Below are 18,710 nucleotides of genomic sequence, written 5' to 3'. Positions count from 1 at the left end.
TTGTTCAAATCACGCACAAATACATATGAATAAAAATGAGAATCTATCCCCGTAGAGTTGCCAACGATGCTCAGTAAGATCATGCTAGAGTTGATTGTGCGAATTACGGTTCTGGATCTTTCGGTAGATGTCAAGAAATGCACTGATTTCATATGCGTCCTTGCCATGTTTCACACGGCTACCAACATTGTCATAATAAAGCTCTAAGTCGAAATCCCTCTCATCTTTGATGATCATGTTGTGTAAAATTACACAAGCACTCATGATGTTTCTAAGGGATTGTTTATCCCATAAGCGAGTGGGACCTCAAACAATGGCAAATCGAGCTTGCAACACACCGAAATGCCCTCTTAATATCCTTTCATCAAGCTTTTTGTACTTCGGCAAAAACTTTGTGTTTCTTGGTTTTGGGGTCACCAATGGTCTTCACACTATTGACCATGAAGGATAAATGTCGTCGGCAAGATAACACCCTATGGTACACTCATGGCCATTAACGGTATAGTTGCAAGTTGAAACTTTGCCACTATCTAGCTGAGCAAATAGATGAGATCGTTGCAAAACATTGATATCATTGAGAGACCCAGAAGAACTAAAGAAACAATGCCAAATTCATAAATCATGTGAAGCCACGGCTTCAAGCACAATGGTGAATCTATGTTTGTGGTTGATGTATTGCCTTGCCCAAGCCACCTAATAGTTCTTCCATTTTCAATGTATGCAACCAATACTACCTAGCTTGCCCGGCCATCCCCTTTCTTCGTTGTTGCCATGATCTTCTTTGTGTCTTTCTCGTTTGGAGCTCGAAGGTATTCTAGGCCAAAAACGTAGACCATTGTCTTCGCAAGGCATGGACGCATTTGACGGTGGTATCTTTTTTAACGCGGAGATATTCATTCGTGTAGTCGGCGGAAACACCATATGCAATCACTCTCATGGCCTTGAGTTGATATGCACTAAAGCCAAGCAAAAAGGCAGCATTTCTACACCGAGTGAAAAAATGGCAATCTGCTCGCAGGCTTCAATGATGCGCACGAAAAGAGATCAACACTTTCGATATCACCTATGGAATAGGTGAGCCGGATACATCGATACCTCGGCGAAGTAGTCCTTCATGAGCATCTTGTCGTCGAGAGCTCCACTACTGGAATCAGCAGATTTGCCGTCAGCTAGCGGACTGCAAAGAAAGGCTTTGCCATCAGCCACCAGAAAACGGACGGCAAAGAGCAGTGGACGACAACGGAAGGCTTTGCCATCAGTCGTATCTTCGCCGTCCGCTAGCGGACGGCAAAGAAGCTTTGCCGTCTGCTAGCTGACGGCAAAGAGGGTGGGTGGCGGGCTTACGAGGACGACCTAACGGCTGTTTTCTTTGTCGTCTGCTGGCGGACGGCAAAAAGTCTTTGCCGTCCACCAGCGGACGACAAAGAAACTGGCCGTTTTAATAGCCGTTTCCCCCCGGCCCCACCCCACTAGGTACGCTCTTTGCCGTCTGCTAGCAGACGGCAAAGAGCTGTGACCTACTAGCAGAAAAGGGGCCGCGCCCGCGCCCCCACCTCTCTCTCTCTCTCTCGATCTCCATCCACGCCGCCGCCCTCGACCGCCGCTCCGCCCCGCCACCTCGCCCCGCCGCCACGCCGCCCCGTCCCATCGCCCCACCGCCCCGCCGCCTTGCCACCTCGCCACCCCGGCCCGGCACCTCGCCCCATCGCCACGCCGCCCCGGCCCGGCGCCCCGCCCCATCGCCCCACCGCCCCGCCCCGCCCCGGCCCGGCTTGCCGCACCACCCTCGCCGCGGCACTTGGCCCGCCCCGCCCCGGCTTGCCGCCCCGGCAGCGCCCCGCCCCCGCCGCCCCGGCGCCCGCCGCCGGAGCCAAGGTGATTTTTTTCTACTGTTATTTGTGTTTAGGTTTAGGTTATAGTGGTAGGATTAGGTTACTTCCAGATTTAGGTTTAGATAATTAGAAGAAGAAAAAATTGAAAAAAAGAAGAATAAGTAGAAGAAGAGGAAAAAGGAAAAAAGGAAGAGGGTTGCCGAGGGGATAGATGGTGGAGCCAGTGGGTCCCGTCGGTCCCGACGCCCATGCCGAGAACCCCCCGGTCCGAGTGCTGACCCGTCGACCTTGCGTCGCCATACCTGAGGGCGCCCGGGGACGAGCGGGTTAGGGGGTTCCTCGGTGTCGATGGAACCCTAAATAACAAGTATTATCGGTGCGAGATACATGTGGCCGTCGGTGTCGAGCACTACATCCACGTCCCACAAGTACGCCGACGTCCGGCGTCCCAAAGCAACAGTTCTCGGCGTCGATGGCGGTCGAACACCATTGCGAATTTGTTCGACCGTCATCGGCCACCAGAACTATTGTTGCGGGACGCCGGGCGCCGGCTTCACTTGCGGGATGTGGATCTAGTGTTCAACGCCGACCGCCTCATGTAACTTGCGCCGATGGTAGTTGCTATTTAGTTTACCCGGGGACGAGCGGGTTAGGCCTAAATAGCAAGTATCGTCAGTGCAAGGTACATGTGGTCGTCGGTGTCGAATACTACATCCACGTCCCACAAGTGACACAGGGGTCCTGCGTCCAGCAGCAACAGTTCTCGGCGTCGATGGCGGTCGAACACCATTGCGAATTTGTCTGGCAGCCTCAAAGATGACGATTGAAAGCTAAGTGTTGAAACTTGAAACACCCAAACTAACTCAAGTCGGTTTGGTTGTTTGAAATTTCAAAACTTGGCTTTAATACTCATCGTAGAGGCTGCCAGACAAATTCGCCAAGGTGTTCGACCGTCATCGGCCACCAGAACTATTGTTGCGGGACGCCGGGCGCCGGCTTCACTTGTGGGATGTGGATCTAGTGTTCAACGCCGACCGCCCCATGTAACTTGCACCAATGGTAGTTGCTATTTAATTTACCCGGGGACGAGCGGGTTAGGTGGTTCCTCGGTGTCGATGGTACCCTAAATAGCAAGTATCGTCAGTGCAAGGTACATGTGGTCGTCGGTGTCGAATACTTGCTATTTAGGGTTCCATCGACGCCAAGGACCCCCTAACACGCTCGTCATGTTGTAAATATTTAGTTAGGTCGGCGGAAGAAACAAAATTGCTATGTTACTCATCTTTCGATTTAAATGTGCAGCTATTTCGTCGCTGCGAGGGTCTAGTGTTCGACGAGCTCCGCCCCTGCGTTCGTTGGTGAGCACAAATGACATCTCCTCCTCCCCCCTTCATTTCTCTGTTCCGGTCTTCGTGCCGATGAAACTTGCTAGCTATAGGTGTTAATCATCAGTATGCATAACCACTATGCGTCTCCCGTTCAAAAGGGTTACATCTATAAATATGCATGCATTTGCATATTTATAATTGTGATTCTTTCGAATTGTCCAACGTTATCTATGGACAGCCCGAGTATGTGTAGATTGGGTTCGTTTTCCCATATGCTCTGCTCCGGATCCGATGCAGAATTTCGTCAGTGCCTCCCTGTTGTTCTCAGGGTACACATCCTCTCTGCTTATTGCCGAGACGTGTATCAGGAGAACAGCGGGGAGGTGCTGCCGAAATTTTGCGTCGGATCTGTAGCAGAGCATGGGAAAACGAAGCCAATCTACACATACTCGGGTGGGATTAGGACATATCTTTACCTATTAGCGTGTAGGTTGCATGGACGTAATAAAACTGACAAACTCCATTAACTGATGGATATGGTTTGCTTAATTATGTATATATTTCTTGTGTGTCCAGTAGGAAGTCAATATGAGCGATCGTGCGTGGATGTACACCGGTTACACTAGTCAGAAAGTTTGGACCGAGGAATGGTTAACAAAAACCAAGGGGTTTGTTAGAGCCGCATTTGCATATGGCCAGGAATTAAGCTGGTGCCCCTGTGCCCGGTGCGACAACTATAAAAAGAGGGACGAGCTTGAAATGAGTAAAGACATGCAGAAGTTTGGTTTTACGCCTGGTTACATGGTCTGGGCATTACATGGTGAGTCTGCCCAACGTGCCAGAGCCGAGGTGGTTCGCCGTCGCACCGACGAGCATGGTACCCGGACCGCAGACATGGTGCAAGACTTTGACGATGCTCGGGACTCGGATGAGGAGATGGAGGAATCTGCAAAGGCCTTCAGTGAAATGTTGGAGTCCTCAAAACGTCCTCTCCACGAGCACACTGAGCTTTGTCAGCTGGATGCCATCTCACAAATAATGGCTTTGAAGGCTCAATTCAACTTGGGCAGAGAATGCCACGACGCGATGATGACAGTATTCGGACGATTTCTACCCAAAGGCCATGTGCTACCTCCAAACCTGTACCAGTCAAACAAAATCCTCCGTGTTCTTAAGATGCCCTATGAGAAGATACATGCCTGTGAGAAAGGATGTGTCTTATTTAGGCTTCAGTATGAGGACTTGAACTATTGTCCCATTTGCAATTCTTCCAGGTATGTTGTGGTAGACAACGGTATGGGTGAGAAGACGCAGACCAAAATACCCGTTAAATGTTCTCCGGTATATGCCAATCGTACCAAGACTTCAACGTCTTTTCATGGTCGAAGAGACGACCAGACAGATGACATGGCACAAAAAGGGCAAAAGAACCGAACTCAGATGTGAATGTGATGATGGTGTACACATCGGATGGTGAAGCGTGGAAGCGCTTCGATGCATTACATAAGGAAAAAACGGCAGATCCAAGGCATCCTTGAGTCACCATCAGCACGTATGGGTTCAGTGTGTTTGGTCAGGCGGCAGCCCCATACAATTGTTGAAAGTGTGTTAAGTCGGCTAGAGGGGGGTGAATAGGCGATTTTTATGAATTCTTCACTGAGGAATTTCAGGGTGAGAAAATTCCTAAGCGAAGAACTACTTGCAGCAGAATAAGTACTTAGATGCATACATTACAGAACATAAACATGGACATCATGATGAAATGAATACAGACACAGAGTACAGGAAGCGTAAGCACAGGATAAAATAGGATGAAGACAAACAGACTGAAGAAATTGAACTGAGGAAACTGAGAAAGTCTTCAGTCAAAGTCTTCAGACAGATATGAACAAGCACACAACACAATTATGAGGAAATGAAAGAGTTGAGGAAATAGAACCAGTAGGCTTGGTGAAGACAATGATTTGGTAGACCAGTTCCAATTGCTGTGACAGTTGTATGTCTGGTTGGAGCGGCTAGGTATTTAAACCTGAGGACACACAGTCCTCAACGTATTCTCCTTGAGCTAAGGTCACACAGACCTCGCCCAATCACTCGTGGTAAGTCTTCAGGTGACTTCCAAACCTTCACAAACTCGGTCACTCGGCGATCCACAATTTCCTCTTGGATGCTCTAGACCATGACGCCTAACCGTCTGGAAGATGCACAGTCTTCAAAGGTAACAAGCGTCGGATCCACGCAGGATCAATCTCTTCAGTGATGCTCAATCACTTTGGGTTTGTAGGTGTTTGGATTTGGGTTTTCCTCACTTGATGATTTTCACTCAAAGTCCTCGGAGGATGGGATGCTCTCAAATGACAAGTGTCAGTTTCTCTCGGAGCAGCCAACCAGCTAGTGGTTGTAGGGGGCGGCTATTTATAGCCTAGGGAGCAGCCCGACATGATAGGACATAAATTACCTTCAATGATATGACCGTTAGGTGGGTAGATATTTTGGGACAGCTGGCGCGTAGCACAGCAACAGTCGGATATTTGATTATCAAATTCCTCAGGGCTATCATGTTCCTCACTTGTAGGCAATCCGCACTGGCGAATTCCTAACTCCTTAGTCAGAACAAATTCCTCAGAGACCAGAAGAACTTCGTCTCTGTCACGTAAGAAATTTGACTGAACTGTATGAGATTTCCAATGGCTTCACTCGAAGGGATTGGTAGGTGTAGGATTTTGAGTTGAGCATCACATGGAAATTTTTCCTTAGTATTTCCTCGACCCACTTTAACAGTACGGTGTTTCCTATGACTCAAGAAAGAGAAAATGAAACTACGAAAACAAAAGTCTTCACGCTTCATGTTCCTCGAATGAATACCAAGTCTTCAAGGTCACACCAATTTCTTCACTTTCAAAGTCTTCAGAAAGTCTTCAGAAATCCAAAGTCTTCAGTCGAAGAACTTCATTTTTAGGGGTCGACTTTCTCTGTAAATATCAAACTTCTTATAGACTTATAGACCCGTGTACACTCACAAACGCATCAGTCCCTTAACCTATAAGTCTTCAATACACCAAAATCACTAAGGGGCACTAGATGCACTTACAGTTGTTGGCCCGTGTTTGTCATTGCACTCAATCTCCCCCCGGGCAGATTATGCAAAGAAAGAACATTTTCCTGACGTTGATAATTCTAGGGCCCAACTATCCGGGGAAGAATATGAATATGTACATGCAGCCGCTTAAGGATGAATTGCAAGAAGCTTGGGATAATGGGTTCAAGACATACGACGCCTTTAGCAAACAGAACTTCATAATGCGTGTCTGGTAGATGTACTCGACGCATGACTTGCCGGCGTATGCGCTATTCGTTGGCTGGTGTGTGCATGGAAGGTTCCCGTGCCCCACATGCAAAGGAGCTCTTGATTTTCGTTGGCTGACGGCAGGGCACAAGTATACTTGCTTCGACTTGCATAGACCGTTTCTAGATCCTCGCCATAAGTTCAGGAAAGACAAGAAGAACTTCATCAAAGGTAGAGTTGTCAAACACTCTGCACCACATGCATTGACAGGCCAACAGACCCTAGATCAGTTAAATGCTCTCGAGCCAGATCCAGAGTGTCCAGGGTATTTCAAGGGGTATAATAAGGAACACGCCTGGACTCACAAGACATGCTTGTGGGATCTGCCTTACTTCAAAGACCTCCTTTGCCCACACAACATCGACGTGATGCACACTGAAAAGAATATCGCTGAAGCCATTTTTGGTACATTGTTCGGCATAGAGGGGAAATCAAAGGATAATACTAAGGCTAGATTCGATCAAGAGGAGCTATGTGATAGACCGTTACAAAACATGCAAGAACCGAAAGGAAAGCGGAACTGGACGAAGCCAAAGGCATGGTTCAATCTTGGAAGGCCGGCTATGAAGGAAATTATTTTGTGGGTGAAAATGCAGTTGATGTTCCCCGATGGGTATGCATTAAATCTAAAGAGGGGAGAGAGTCTTGAAAAATTGAAAATATTTGGTCTAAAAAGTCATGATTGGCACATATGGATTGAGCGGATAATGCAGGTGATGTTGCGTGGCTTCATCCCTGAGGATGAATGGCTAGTACTGGCAGAGCTGAGCTATTTCTTCTGTGTTCTTTGTGCGAAAGAACTATCGCCTGGCCTCCTAGAAGAAATGGAACAGTTGGTGCCGGAGTTGATCTGCAAGTTAGAGATGATCTTTCCGCCAAGCTTCTTTAATCCAATGCAACACTTGATTTTGCATCTCCCGACCGAGGCACGATTGGGGGGGCCCGTGCAAAATCGTTGGTGCTACTCAACTGAGAGGATGCAGAAGATGCTTCGAGCAAAACGTAAAAATAAACGTAGATGTGAGGCATCGATGGCCGAGGCATTCATCACCGAGGAGGCGGCAAACTTCGTGACAGCACACTACGAAGCCAAAAATCGTCATTTGCATAATCCAAAGCCTCGGTACAATGCTGACGACCCTAAAAAGGGTCGATCCAACCTCAGCCTATTCAAAGGAATCTCGCACCAGCCTGTGGTTGGAAACCAGTATCGTTGGATGTTGAAGAGTGGCGGACCATTTCGCTGTATCTCTTCAACAACCTAACAGAAGTGCGGCCGTACATCGAGTAAGATCTCGGTACATTGTTTCGCAACTTCTAATTCCTTTGAACTGCTCTTATTCCTGGATATTTGATGCAGTTGATACGTCGCCATATTCTTGTATGGAGCGGTGATCCAAAAGGATTCCATCGAAGAGTTGAGCTTCTGGCAAAGCAAGGAGGCGAATATCCCGGTTTCATCTCTTGGTTCAAAAAAAGGTAATTTCCATTAGACCATTCCATTTCTTTGGCTAATTTGCGACTAATGCAACAATCCTTTCGTATTAAACATGTAGGCTAATTCAGAGATTATGGATGCCGAATTGAGACAAGTAGCTAATGGTTTTGACTATAAGGTCCGTTCATTTGACAAATACGACATCAACGGGTATCACTTTCGTACCTATGGCAAAGAGCTATCTATGGACGACCGAAAGTCTACAAATTGTTGTGTCTCTGCTATCGGCGAAGGAGATATCGAGTATTATGGAAGAGTTGAAGCAATTTATGAGCTTCAATTCTATGGTGAAAACCCACCAAACGTCGTAGTCTTCAGATGTTATTGGTTCCAGCCGAGGGATACTAGAAGGGCTCATGAACATATAGGGCTAGTCAAAATCAGACAAAGCACCCATTTGGATGTTCCCGATGTCTATATTACGGCTCAACAGGCAACCCAAGTTTTCTATCTACCGTGGGCCTGTCAAAGTGATCCAAATCTCAGTGGTTGGGATGTCGTTTATGAAGTGCCGCCACGTGTTAGACCACCTCCCCCCAATGAAGAGGATTATGAACCTCACATTAACCAAGACACATATGATGAAGGAGAATTCTTCCAAGAAACACGTCTTTCCAAAAAATGTTTCAAGAACCGCTCTAGTCCACCCTAGAACATTGAAGTAGACAATGATAGTGAATCCGACTTCACCCCTGAGCCGGAACAAGAAGAGCCGAAACAAGAAAAAGTTACTGATGCAGATGACCTGTCAATGCTTGAACGATTACGTAAAGGAGGCCTTCCACATGTTGATGCATTTATTGATGATGATGATGAGCACATCACTGATAGTGATGATGATGATTAATTGGGTCAGCCAAGGCCCGTCATGTAATTGGGTCAGCCAAGGCCCAAAAACATTTCAATCTGTTAAAAGTCTATTTAATTTTTGGGCCCAATTAAGGCAAGCGGTTTACTCTGCCTTTTAAAGGCTCGAAACTAATAGTGGGCCAGATTAAGACTAGACCAAACTAATGGCCCAAGATGATTGTAGGCCCAAAGTTCGGCCCATACTAGCGATTGGGGACCGGCCAGTTTTAGTACAGAAATTATTATTTTATAAACCTAACCTATTGGCTCATTGCGCACCGATCGAAGATTACGACCTTTTCTCAGAGCGACGACAGTAGAAACAAGGAATAAATTACAACATCATGACGAAGAATAAACCTAGACTATACAACAAATAAATTACAGCATATTACATCCCCTGGGCATCAAAGTTCGCCGCCAGTGATAATAAAGGGCAACCAGACAACGGATTACATAAACTGGGCAGGTCGCCACCAGTGGAAGTTAACAGGTGGACAAAATAATAGATAGAATCGACAACACTTCAACACAGTTCAAGAAAGGTTAGCCCGGCCCAGGAGCTGCAACGCAAGCAGCTTAGCAACCTGATGAGACTGCGCTTCTTTGGCGCTCATATCCACCAACTTAAGCTTCATAGCATCAATAAACGTCCTGTACTTACGGTTAATCTTGCATAGAGATTGGAGTTCCAGTCAGATTTGAGCGGGAGCATGTATTTCTGCTTGAATTTTAGACTGAAGAAGTCGAACAGATTCAGGCGGCGACTTCATCGAGCTTGTGTCACTGAGTAAGTTTGACACTACTTCAAGATGTGACTTCGTGGTTGTATCCCTACCCTCAAGCTGTGTTGCCTTCTCCTCTGGAATATGTGTTAGAGAGACAAACAATGGGTTCGTCTCACTATCATTGTGGCAGTTCTTCCTAGCAGCAGTGTTATCACCCTGAGAGAGAAACAAGTAGGTAGATAACAGGTTTTGCACGTATAAGCATCAGCGATGTCAATTCATCTCATTTCTTTGTCAGAAATAAAGAGACACGGTTTAAAATAGCATTAACATGATAGGCATTGTTCATAGTTAAGACAGCAGGAAATGGCATTGTGCAGGAGCGGCCAGCTTCACCAGACCACTGAATTACAGATCAAGAACACAAGCATAGATGTAGTTCTAAACAACTTATAAGCATGAATGGTGAGTGTACTGTCAATTTATACCATTTCAGATTGGTAAATAAAGAGACACGATTTAAATAACATCAATATAATATGGCATTGTTCATAGTTGAGACATAGTAGGATATGACATTGTGTTGTTGTTGGTAGTCTCACCACACCACTGGATTATAGATCAAGAACACAAGCGTACACATAATGCTAAAGAAGATAACTTGCTATGTTTATTTTAATTTACATGGTACGAATAAGGAACTAGGTTGTCCAACTAAAGACTGAAAATGAGAAGGACAAACTTATGTTTATGTACTTCTACTTTATAAACTTTGAACAAGCAATTTGATGCAGACGACAAAAATAAACAGCATTTGCACTCATAGCTATCCAAATATACACAACAAAGTTTGAAGGCTCGAGGAGGACAAACTTACATTAGTAGTGAAGATAGGCTCTATAAAGGCCTTGTCCATATTGATGGGGGGGCAATTCAAGAAGTTTACCGCACACTCTTCTTCAAGAGTATTGCCTTTATTCTACATTTTGTTAAGAGTAAATATAGATGTAAAAATATATGAACAAATGGCGATTATTTAACTTAAGATGCGGAGTACAGATGTAAATACAGCATACAGGCAGAAGGCACTGACAAGAGCAATGCGGAGCTAAACTTCTTCAGTAACATTGGTTTTATTCAATATTTTGGCAAGAGTAAATGTAGATCTGATGTGTAGAAAAATGGAGGACAAGGGAAAATAAGCTGCAAAGTGTAGATGAAGAACTAGCTGACAAATATAAGTAAAGTGATGAAGGACAACAGATACTTACAAGAACAATGCAGAACTAATTTTCTTCATAAGCATTGGGTTTATTCTACATTAATTTAAGCATTAATATAGATCTGATAATTTGGAGCGAACAGTGGATAAGCAAGCTATAATACACAATGATGTCACATAATTCACCAGGTATGAATGTAAGGACAACGATAGGACAATAGGTACTCACAAGAGCAAAGCAGCGACCAGCATAGTTGTGATATCCTAGGTTTTGCGGCACTAGTTCTATCACTAATATACGTCGGGTGCTATGTGATTTCTCCGGTAGCACCACCTTTTTCAAGGACTTTGCTTCTACTCCTTCAGGTTCTGCAATCACCCTCTTCCTTTTGGATGTGTGAAACATAAGAACAACATTTGAATGGAAAAACATGGTATGACGACAAATGGAATATGTGTTGATAATGGATGGGCATTGGCATCTTCATGTATATCATGAGTAAATTAAGCAGATGGCGGTGCAACGAAGCAAAAGAAATGCAAGACACCTTATGCAAGATATGTGCAACAAATAAAACCTTGCCAAATTAGAACAGGCACCTTATTGGGTGAACAGGATAGGCCATCTGCCTTTGACTCCTTGAGCTCAGAATAGTCATTAGGATCATATTCTGAATATGAATCTATAGGACGGGAGCATGTGGGTTTCATTGCATCCACAATGGACCTCAATCCCTTGATGCCAAGTTTGTTACCCATTGAACTGTTCCGCAATATTCTTCTGATGTGCGCATTCTTATATTCATTGTGATTACTGATGTCGCTTGAAGCTACGTCGGTATTTCCCCAAAGAGGAAGGGATGATGCAGCACAGCGGCGGTAGGTATTTCCCTCAGATATGAAACTAAGGTTATCGAACCAGTAGGAGAACCGAGCAACACAACTTAAACAGCCCCTGCACACAAATAACAACCACTCGCAACCCGATGTGTTAAAGGGGTACGACGCCTCCAGTGGCAAATGGACGTGAGATAAATTTTTAGTAAATTGATAGATCGAACGCTAAATAAAATAAATAAAATAAAAAATGCAGCAAGGTATTTTTGGATTTTTGGTTTAATAGATCTGAAAATAAATGCAAGGAAAAATTAGATCGCAAAGGCAAATATATGAGAAAGAAGACCCGAGGGCCGTAGGTTTCACTAGTGGCTTCTCTCGAGAAAAATAGAAAACGGTGGGTGAACAAATTACTGTTGGGCAATTGATAGAACTTCAAATAATTATGACGATATCCAGGCAATGATCATTATATAGGCATCACGTCCAAGATTAGTAGACCGACTCCTGCCTGCATCTACTACTATTACTCCACTCATCGACCGCTACCCAGCATGCATCTAGTGTATTAAGTTCATGGAGAAACGGAGTAATGCAATAAGAATGATGACATGATGTAGATAAGGTCTATCTATGTAGATATAGACGCCATCGTTTTATCCTTAGTAGCAACGATACATACGTGTTGTTTCCCTTTCTGTCACTGGGATCAAGCACCGTAGGATCGAACCCACTACCGGGCACCTCTTCCCATTGCAAGATAAATAGATCAAGTTGGCCAAACAAAACCCAAATATTGGATAAGAAATACGAGGCTACAAGCAATCATGCATATAAGAGATCAAAGAAACTCAAATAACTTTCATGGATATAAAAAGATCGATCTGATCATAAACTCAAAAGTTCATCGATCCCAACAAACACACCACAAAAGAGTTACATCATATGGATCTCCAAGAGACCATTGTATTAATAATCCAGCGAGAGAGAGGAAGCCATCTAGCTACTAACTACGGACCCGAAGGTCTACAAAGAACTACTCACGCATCATCGGAGAGGCACCAATGGAGGTGGTGAACCCCATCCGAGATGGTGTCTAGATTGGATCTGGTGGTTCTGGACTCTGCGGCGGCTGGATGAATATTTTGTTGATGCCTTTAGGGTTTTTGGAATATTGGGGTATTTATAGAGCAAAGAGGCGGTCCGGGGGGCACCTGAGGTGGGCACAACCCACCAGGGCGCGCCTGGGCCTCCTGGCGTGCCCTGGTGGGTTGTGCCTCCCTCGGGGCACCCCCAGGCGCAGCCAGGGCCCGTTGTGTTCCTTCTGGCCCATAAAAATTCTCCGTAAAGTTTCGCGGGCATTTGGACTCCATCTGGTATTGATTTTGTGCGATGTAAAAAACATGGAAGAAACAGCAACTAGCACTTGGCACTATGTCAATAGGTTAGTGCCAAAAGATGATATAAAATGACTATAAATGATTGTAAAACATCTAAGATTGATAATATAACAGCATGTAACAATAAAAAATTGTAGATATGTTGGAGACGTATCGGCATCCCCAAGATTAACTCCTACTCGTCCTCGAGTAGGTAAGTCATAAAAATAGAATTTTTTATGTGGAATGCTGCCTAACATGTCATATCATATTTCTTTCTTTATCGCATGGACATTTGGACTTTTAGTTGTTCAAAGCAATAGTCTAGTTTTGACATGATAATTTAGATACTCAAGCATATCAACAAGTAACCATGTCTTTCAAAATATCAACGCTAAAATAAGTTATCCCTAGCCCATCATGCTCAAACATTGATCCATTCATGAAACACACTTGAATATTAGCTACACCCAATACTTAAGTACAATCATATTGCCTCCTAGTTGGTGCTTTCATAAGAGAAGATGGAGACCCCAAAATAAAAATTGCATAAAGTAAAAGAAAGGCCCTTCGCAGAGGGAAGTAGGGATTTGTAGAGGTGCCAGAGCTCAAAGCGAAAAACTTAGAGATAAAAACATTTTGGGAGGTGTATCCATCCCACCAACGAAAACGACTTAGAGTTCCGAACACTTTCCATGCTAGATATGCCATAGGCGGTTCCCAAACAGAAAATAAATTTTATTCCTTTTTCCACCATACTTTCACTTTCCATGGCTAACCGTATCCACGGGTGCCCTCCATACCAACACTTTCCAAGGAATTTATTATTTGACAACATAAAGTAAATTCAATTTTTTTTTGCATTTCGGGACTGGGCATCCCTAATACCTTTGCCTTACTCTCGTGCAATGACAAGTGAATAAACACTCATCGTGAGAATAACACATCTAGCATGGAAAATATTAGCCACCCTTCACTGCTCTGCGAGCGAAACAAACACACAAAAGAGAAGTTTATTTTGAAAATTAGAGATGGCACATACAAATTTTCTTAGAACGGCAAAATAATTCCGCATATAGGTAGATATAGTGGATTCATGTGGCAAACTGGTTTAAGGGTTTTTGGATGCACAAGTAGAGGTCATACTTAGTGCAAAATGAAGGCTAGCAAAAGATTGGGAAGCGACCAACCAAGAAACGAATAATCTCATAAGAAAGCATTAAGCATAAATAACACCGAATAATGCACCACAAGTAGGATATAATTTCATTGCATGACTATTGACTTTCGTACTTGCATAGGGAATCACAAACCTTAACACCATATTCTTACTAAAGCATAATTACTCACCAACATAACTCACATATCACATCATCATATCTCAAAACTACTACTAAGAATCAAGTTTATTTTGTCCAATGATCTTTATGAAAGTTCTTATTATATCCTTCTTGGATATCTATCACTTTGGGACTAATTTTCATGTGTTGCTTTTCATAAGCTCAAACAAATATAAGTGAAGATCATGAGCATAATTCTTTTTTCTTCTTTCTCTCAAAATAATTTAAGTGAAGCAATAGAGAATTTCTTGAAAATTTTACTAACTCTCAAATAAGTATAAGTGAAGCAAGAGAGCATTTCTTCAAAAATAATAAAGCACATCGTGCTCAAAATGATATAAGTGAAGCACTAGAGCAAGTCCATTGCTCATAAAAATTTAAGTGAAGCATAGAGAGCAATTCTAACAAGTCATGACATAATTTTGGCTCTCTCAAATAGGTGTGTCCAGCAAGGATTGATGACTTAAAACACAAAATAAAACAAGCAAAGACTCATATCATACAAGACACTCCAAGCAAAACACATATCATGTGACGAATGAAAATATAGTTTCAAGCAAAATACCGATAGTTGTTGGAAGAAAGAGGGGATGCCACTCGGGGGCATCCCCAAGCTTAGTTGGTTGCTCATTTTTGGATAATAGCTTGGGATGCCGGGGCATCCCCAAGCTTAGGCTCTTCTATCCCTCCTTCATCCATTGTAAGATAACCCAAAACTTGAAAACTTCAATCACACAAAACTCAACAAAACCTCTGTGAGATCCGTTAGTGTAAGAAAGTAAACCGCTACTATAAGTACTGTATCAAACCAATTCAAATTTTATTTTTGTATTATATCTACTGTATTCCAACTTTTCTATGGAAAAAACTCATCAAAGAAAACCATAGAACCATCAAAATAAGCACACAACACAAAGAAAACAGAATCTGTCAAAATAGAACAGTCTGTAGCAATCAGACTTAAATGAAAACTTATGGAACTCCAAAAATTCTGAAACAATAGGACGACCTGAGCAATTTGTATATTAATCTTCTGCAAAATGAATCAGGACAAAAGCACTTTCTGATAAAAAATGAGAATTATTTTCGTGAGCGCAAAGTTTTTGTCTTTTTCAGCAAGATCAAACAACTATCACCCAAGAAGATCCTATCGGTTCTACTTGGCACAAACACTAACTAAAACACAAAAAACACAATCATAATAGTGGCATAATTGTGTTAACACTCAAGAACAGAAAACAAAAAGAAAAAAGAAAAATTATTGATTGGGTTGCCTCCCAACAAGCGCTATAGTTTTACGCCCTTAGCTAGGCATAAAGCAAGGATCTAAGTTTTGTCATCTTTGGTTCGAGATCCATAACATGCCCTCATGAGTGATTCATAAGGTGGCTTAATTCTAGTTCTAGGAAAGTGTTCCATACCCTTCCTCAAAGGAAATTGGAACTTAATATTGCCTTCTTTCATATCAATCACGGCACCGATAGTGCGTAAAAATGGTCTACCAAGAATAATTGGACAAGACGGATTGCAATCAATATCAAGAACAATAAAATATATGGGAACATAATTCCTATTTGCAAGAATAAGAACATCATTAATTCTTCCCATAGGCTTTTTAATAGTAGAATCCGCTAGGTGCAAATTCAAAGAACATTCTTCAAGATTAGTAAGACCAAGCACATCACATAAATATTTCGGAATTGTAGAAACACTAGCACCCAAGTCACACAAAGCAAAGCACTCATATTTTTTAATCTTGACTTTGATAGTAGGTTCCCATTCATCATGCAATTTTCTAGGAACTGAACTTCTAATTCCAATTTTTCTTCAAGAGCTCTCATCATAGCATCAACAATATGTTTAGTAAAAGCTTTATTTTGTTCATAAGCATGGGGTGAATTTATCATGGATTGCAACAAAGAAATACAATCAATCAAAGAGCAACTATCATAATTAAAGTCTTTGTAATCCAAAAGAGTGGGCACATCACTAGTTAAAGTTTCAACCTCTCCAAACCCACTTTTACCAATTTTCTCAACAAGATTTTCACCCTCCGAAATATTGGGATGCTTCTACCTAAAGTTGACTCTTCTCCAGTCCCTTTTTCATTAATATTAACTTTACTAAACAAGGAATCAATATAAGAAACACCAATCATTTTAAGATCTTCATCCCTTTTGTGAAAGAAATCACTAGAAAATGCTTTTTCTAAAAAGTTCTCTTTTAGCTCTAAGCATAGCGGTTCTTTTCTTACTTTCATCCATAGAAACATAAAGAGCTTTAATTGGTTCATCTACTTTAGGCACAAAAAATTTCATCTTGAGATTTTCCACATCATGAGCAATTCTGTCAACACTTCTAGACAAATCATCAATCTTACTCAACTTTTCTTCTATGGAAGTGTTGAAAACTTTTTGTGTATTGATTAATTCTTTAATATTATTCTCAATGTCAGAGGTGTTCCTATTATTATTATAAGATTGATTTCCATAGGAATTACCATAATTATTAGAGGAATTACTAGGAAAAGTCCTAGGATTAAAATTACCTCTATAAGCATTGTTGTTGAAATTATTTCAAGAGATAAAATTAACATCTATGGCATCACTATTTTGCTCAATAGGAGCACTTTTACTAGCAACCAATTTCATAAGAGCATCAACTTTTTCACTTAAAGAAGATATTTCTTCAACATAATTAACTTTTTTACTAGTAGGAGCCCTTTCGGTATGCCATTGTGAATAATTTGCCATAATATTATCAAGCAGTATGGTAGCTTCACCCAAAGTAATTTCCATAAAAGTACCCCCCACGGTGGAATCTAAATATTATGAGAAACAAAATTCAATCCCGCATAAAAAATTTGTATGATCATCTAAAGATTTAACCCATGAGTTGGGAAATTCCTTAGCATCATTTTCATCCTTTCCCAAGATTGTGCAACATGCTCATGTTCATGTTGCTTGAAATTCATGATCTGGGTTCTAAGGGAAATAATTTTTGCGGGAGGAAAATACATAGTGATAAAAGCATCTTTGCACTTATTCCAAGAATCGATACTATTGCGAGGCAAAGAAGAGAACCAAATTTTTGCAGAATCACGCAAAGAAAACAGAAATAATTTCATCTTCACCACATCATTGTCCACATCTTGTTTCTTTTGCATATCGCATAATTCCACGAAGGTATTAAGATGGGACACGACATCCTCATTAGCAGTACCGGAAAATTGATCTTTCATAACAAGATTCAGCAAAGCAGTATTAATATCACAAGACTCCGCACTAGTGGCGGGAGGACCAATCGGAGTGCCAATAAAATCATTGTTGTTGGTATTTGAGAAATCACATAACTTGGTGTTCTCTTGAGTCATGGTGACCACACAACAATATTGCACTCAAAAACAGATCCGGCAAGAAAACGGCGAACGGAAAAGAGAGGCAAATAAAAAGGCAAATTTTTGTGAAGTGGGGGAGAGGAAAACACGAGGCAAATGGCAAATAATGTAAATTGCGAGGAGATGATATTTGTGATTAGGAACCTGGTATATGTTGAAGATCCTCCCCGGCAACGGCGCCAAAAATTCCTTTTGATGTCGCTTGAAGCTACGTCGGTATTTCCCCAAAGAGGAAGGGATGATGCAGCACAGCGGCGGTAGGTATTTCCCTCAGATATGAAACCAAGGTTATCGAACCAGTAGGAGAACCAAGCAACACAACGTAAATAGCCCCTGCACACAAATAACAACCACTCGCAACCCCACGTGTTAAAGGGGTTGTCAATCCCTTTCGGGGTACGGCGCCTCAAGTGTCAAACGGACATGAGATAAATTTGTAGTAAATTGATAGATCGAACGCTAAATAAAATAAATAAATAAAAATTGCAGGAAGGTATTTTTGTATTTTTGGTTTAATAGATCTGAAAATAAATGCAAGGAAAAAGTAGATCGCAAAGGCAAATATATGAGAAAGAAGACCTGGGGGCCGTAGGTTTCACTAGCGGCTTCTCTCGAGAAAAATAGCAAACGGTGGGTGAACAAATTACTGTTGGGCAATTGATAGAACTTCAAATAATTATGACGATATCCAGGCAATGATCATTATATAGGATCATGTCCAAGATTAGTAGACCGACTCGTGCCTACATCTACTACTATTACTCCACACATCGACCGCTATCCAGCATGCATCTAGTGTATTAAGTTCATGGAGAAACGGAGTAATGCAATAAGAACGATGACATGATGTAGACAAGGTCTATGTATGTAGAGATAGACCCCATCATTTTATCCCTAGTAGCAACGATACATACGTGTTGTTTCCCTTTCCGTCACTGGGATCAAGCACCGTAA

The sequence above is a fragment of the Aegilops tauschii genome, chromosome 5, assembly GCF_002575655.3.
Source record: "Aegilops tauschii subsp. strangulata cultivar AL8/78 chromosome 5, Aet v6.0, whole genome shotgun sequence".
NCBI lineage: Eukaryota > Viridiplantae > Streptophyta > Magnoliopsida > Poales > Poaceae > Aegilops > Aegilops tauschii.
The sequence above is the reverse complement of the archived record's forward strand: the minus strand, read 5'-3'. Positions refer to the sequence as shown.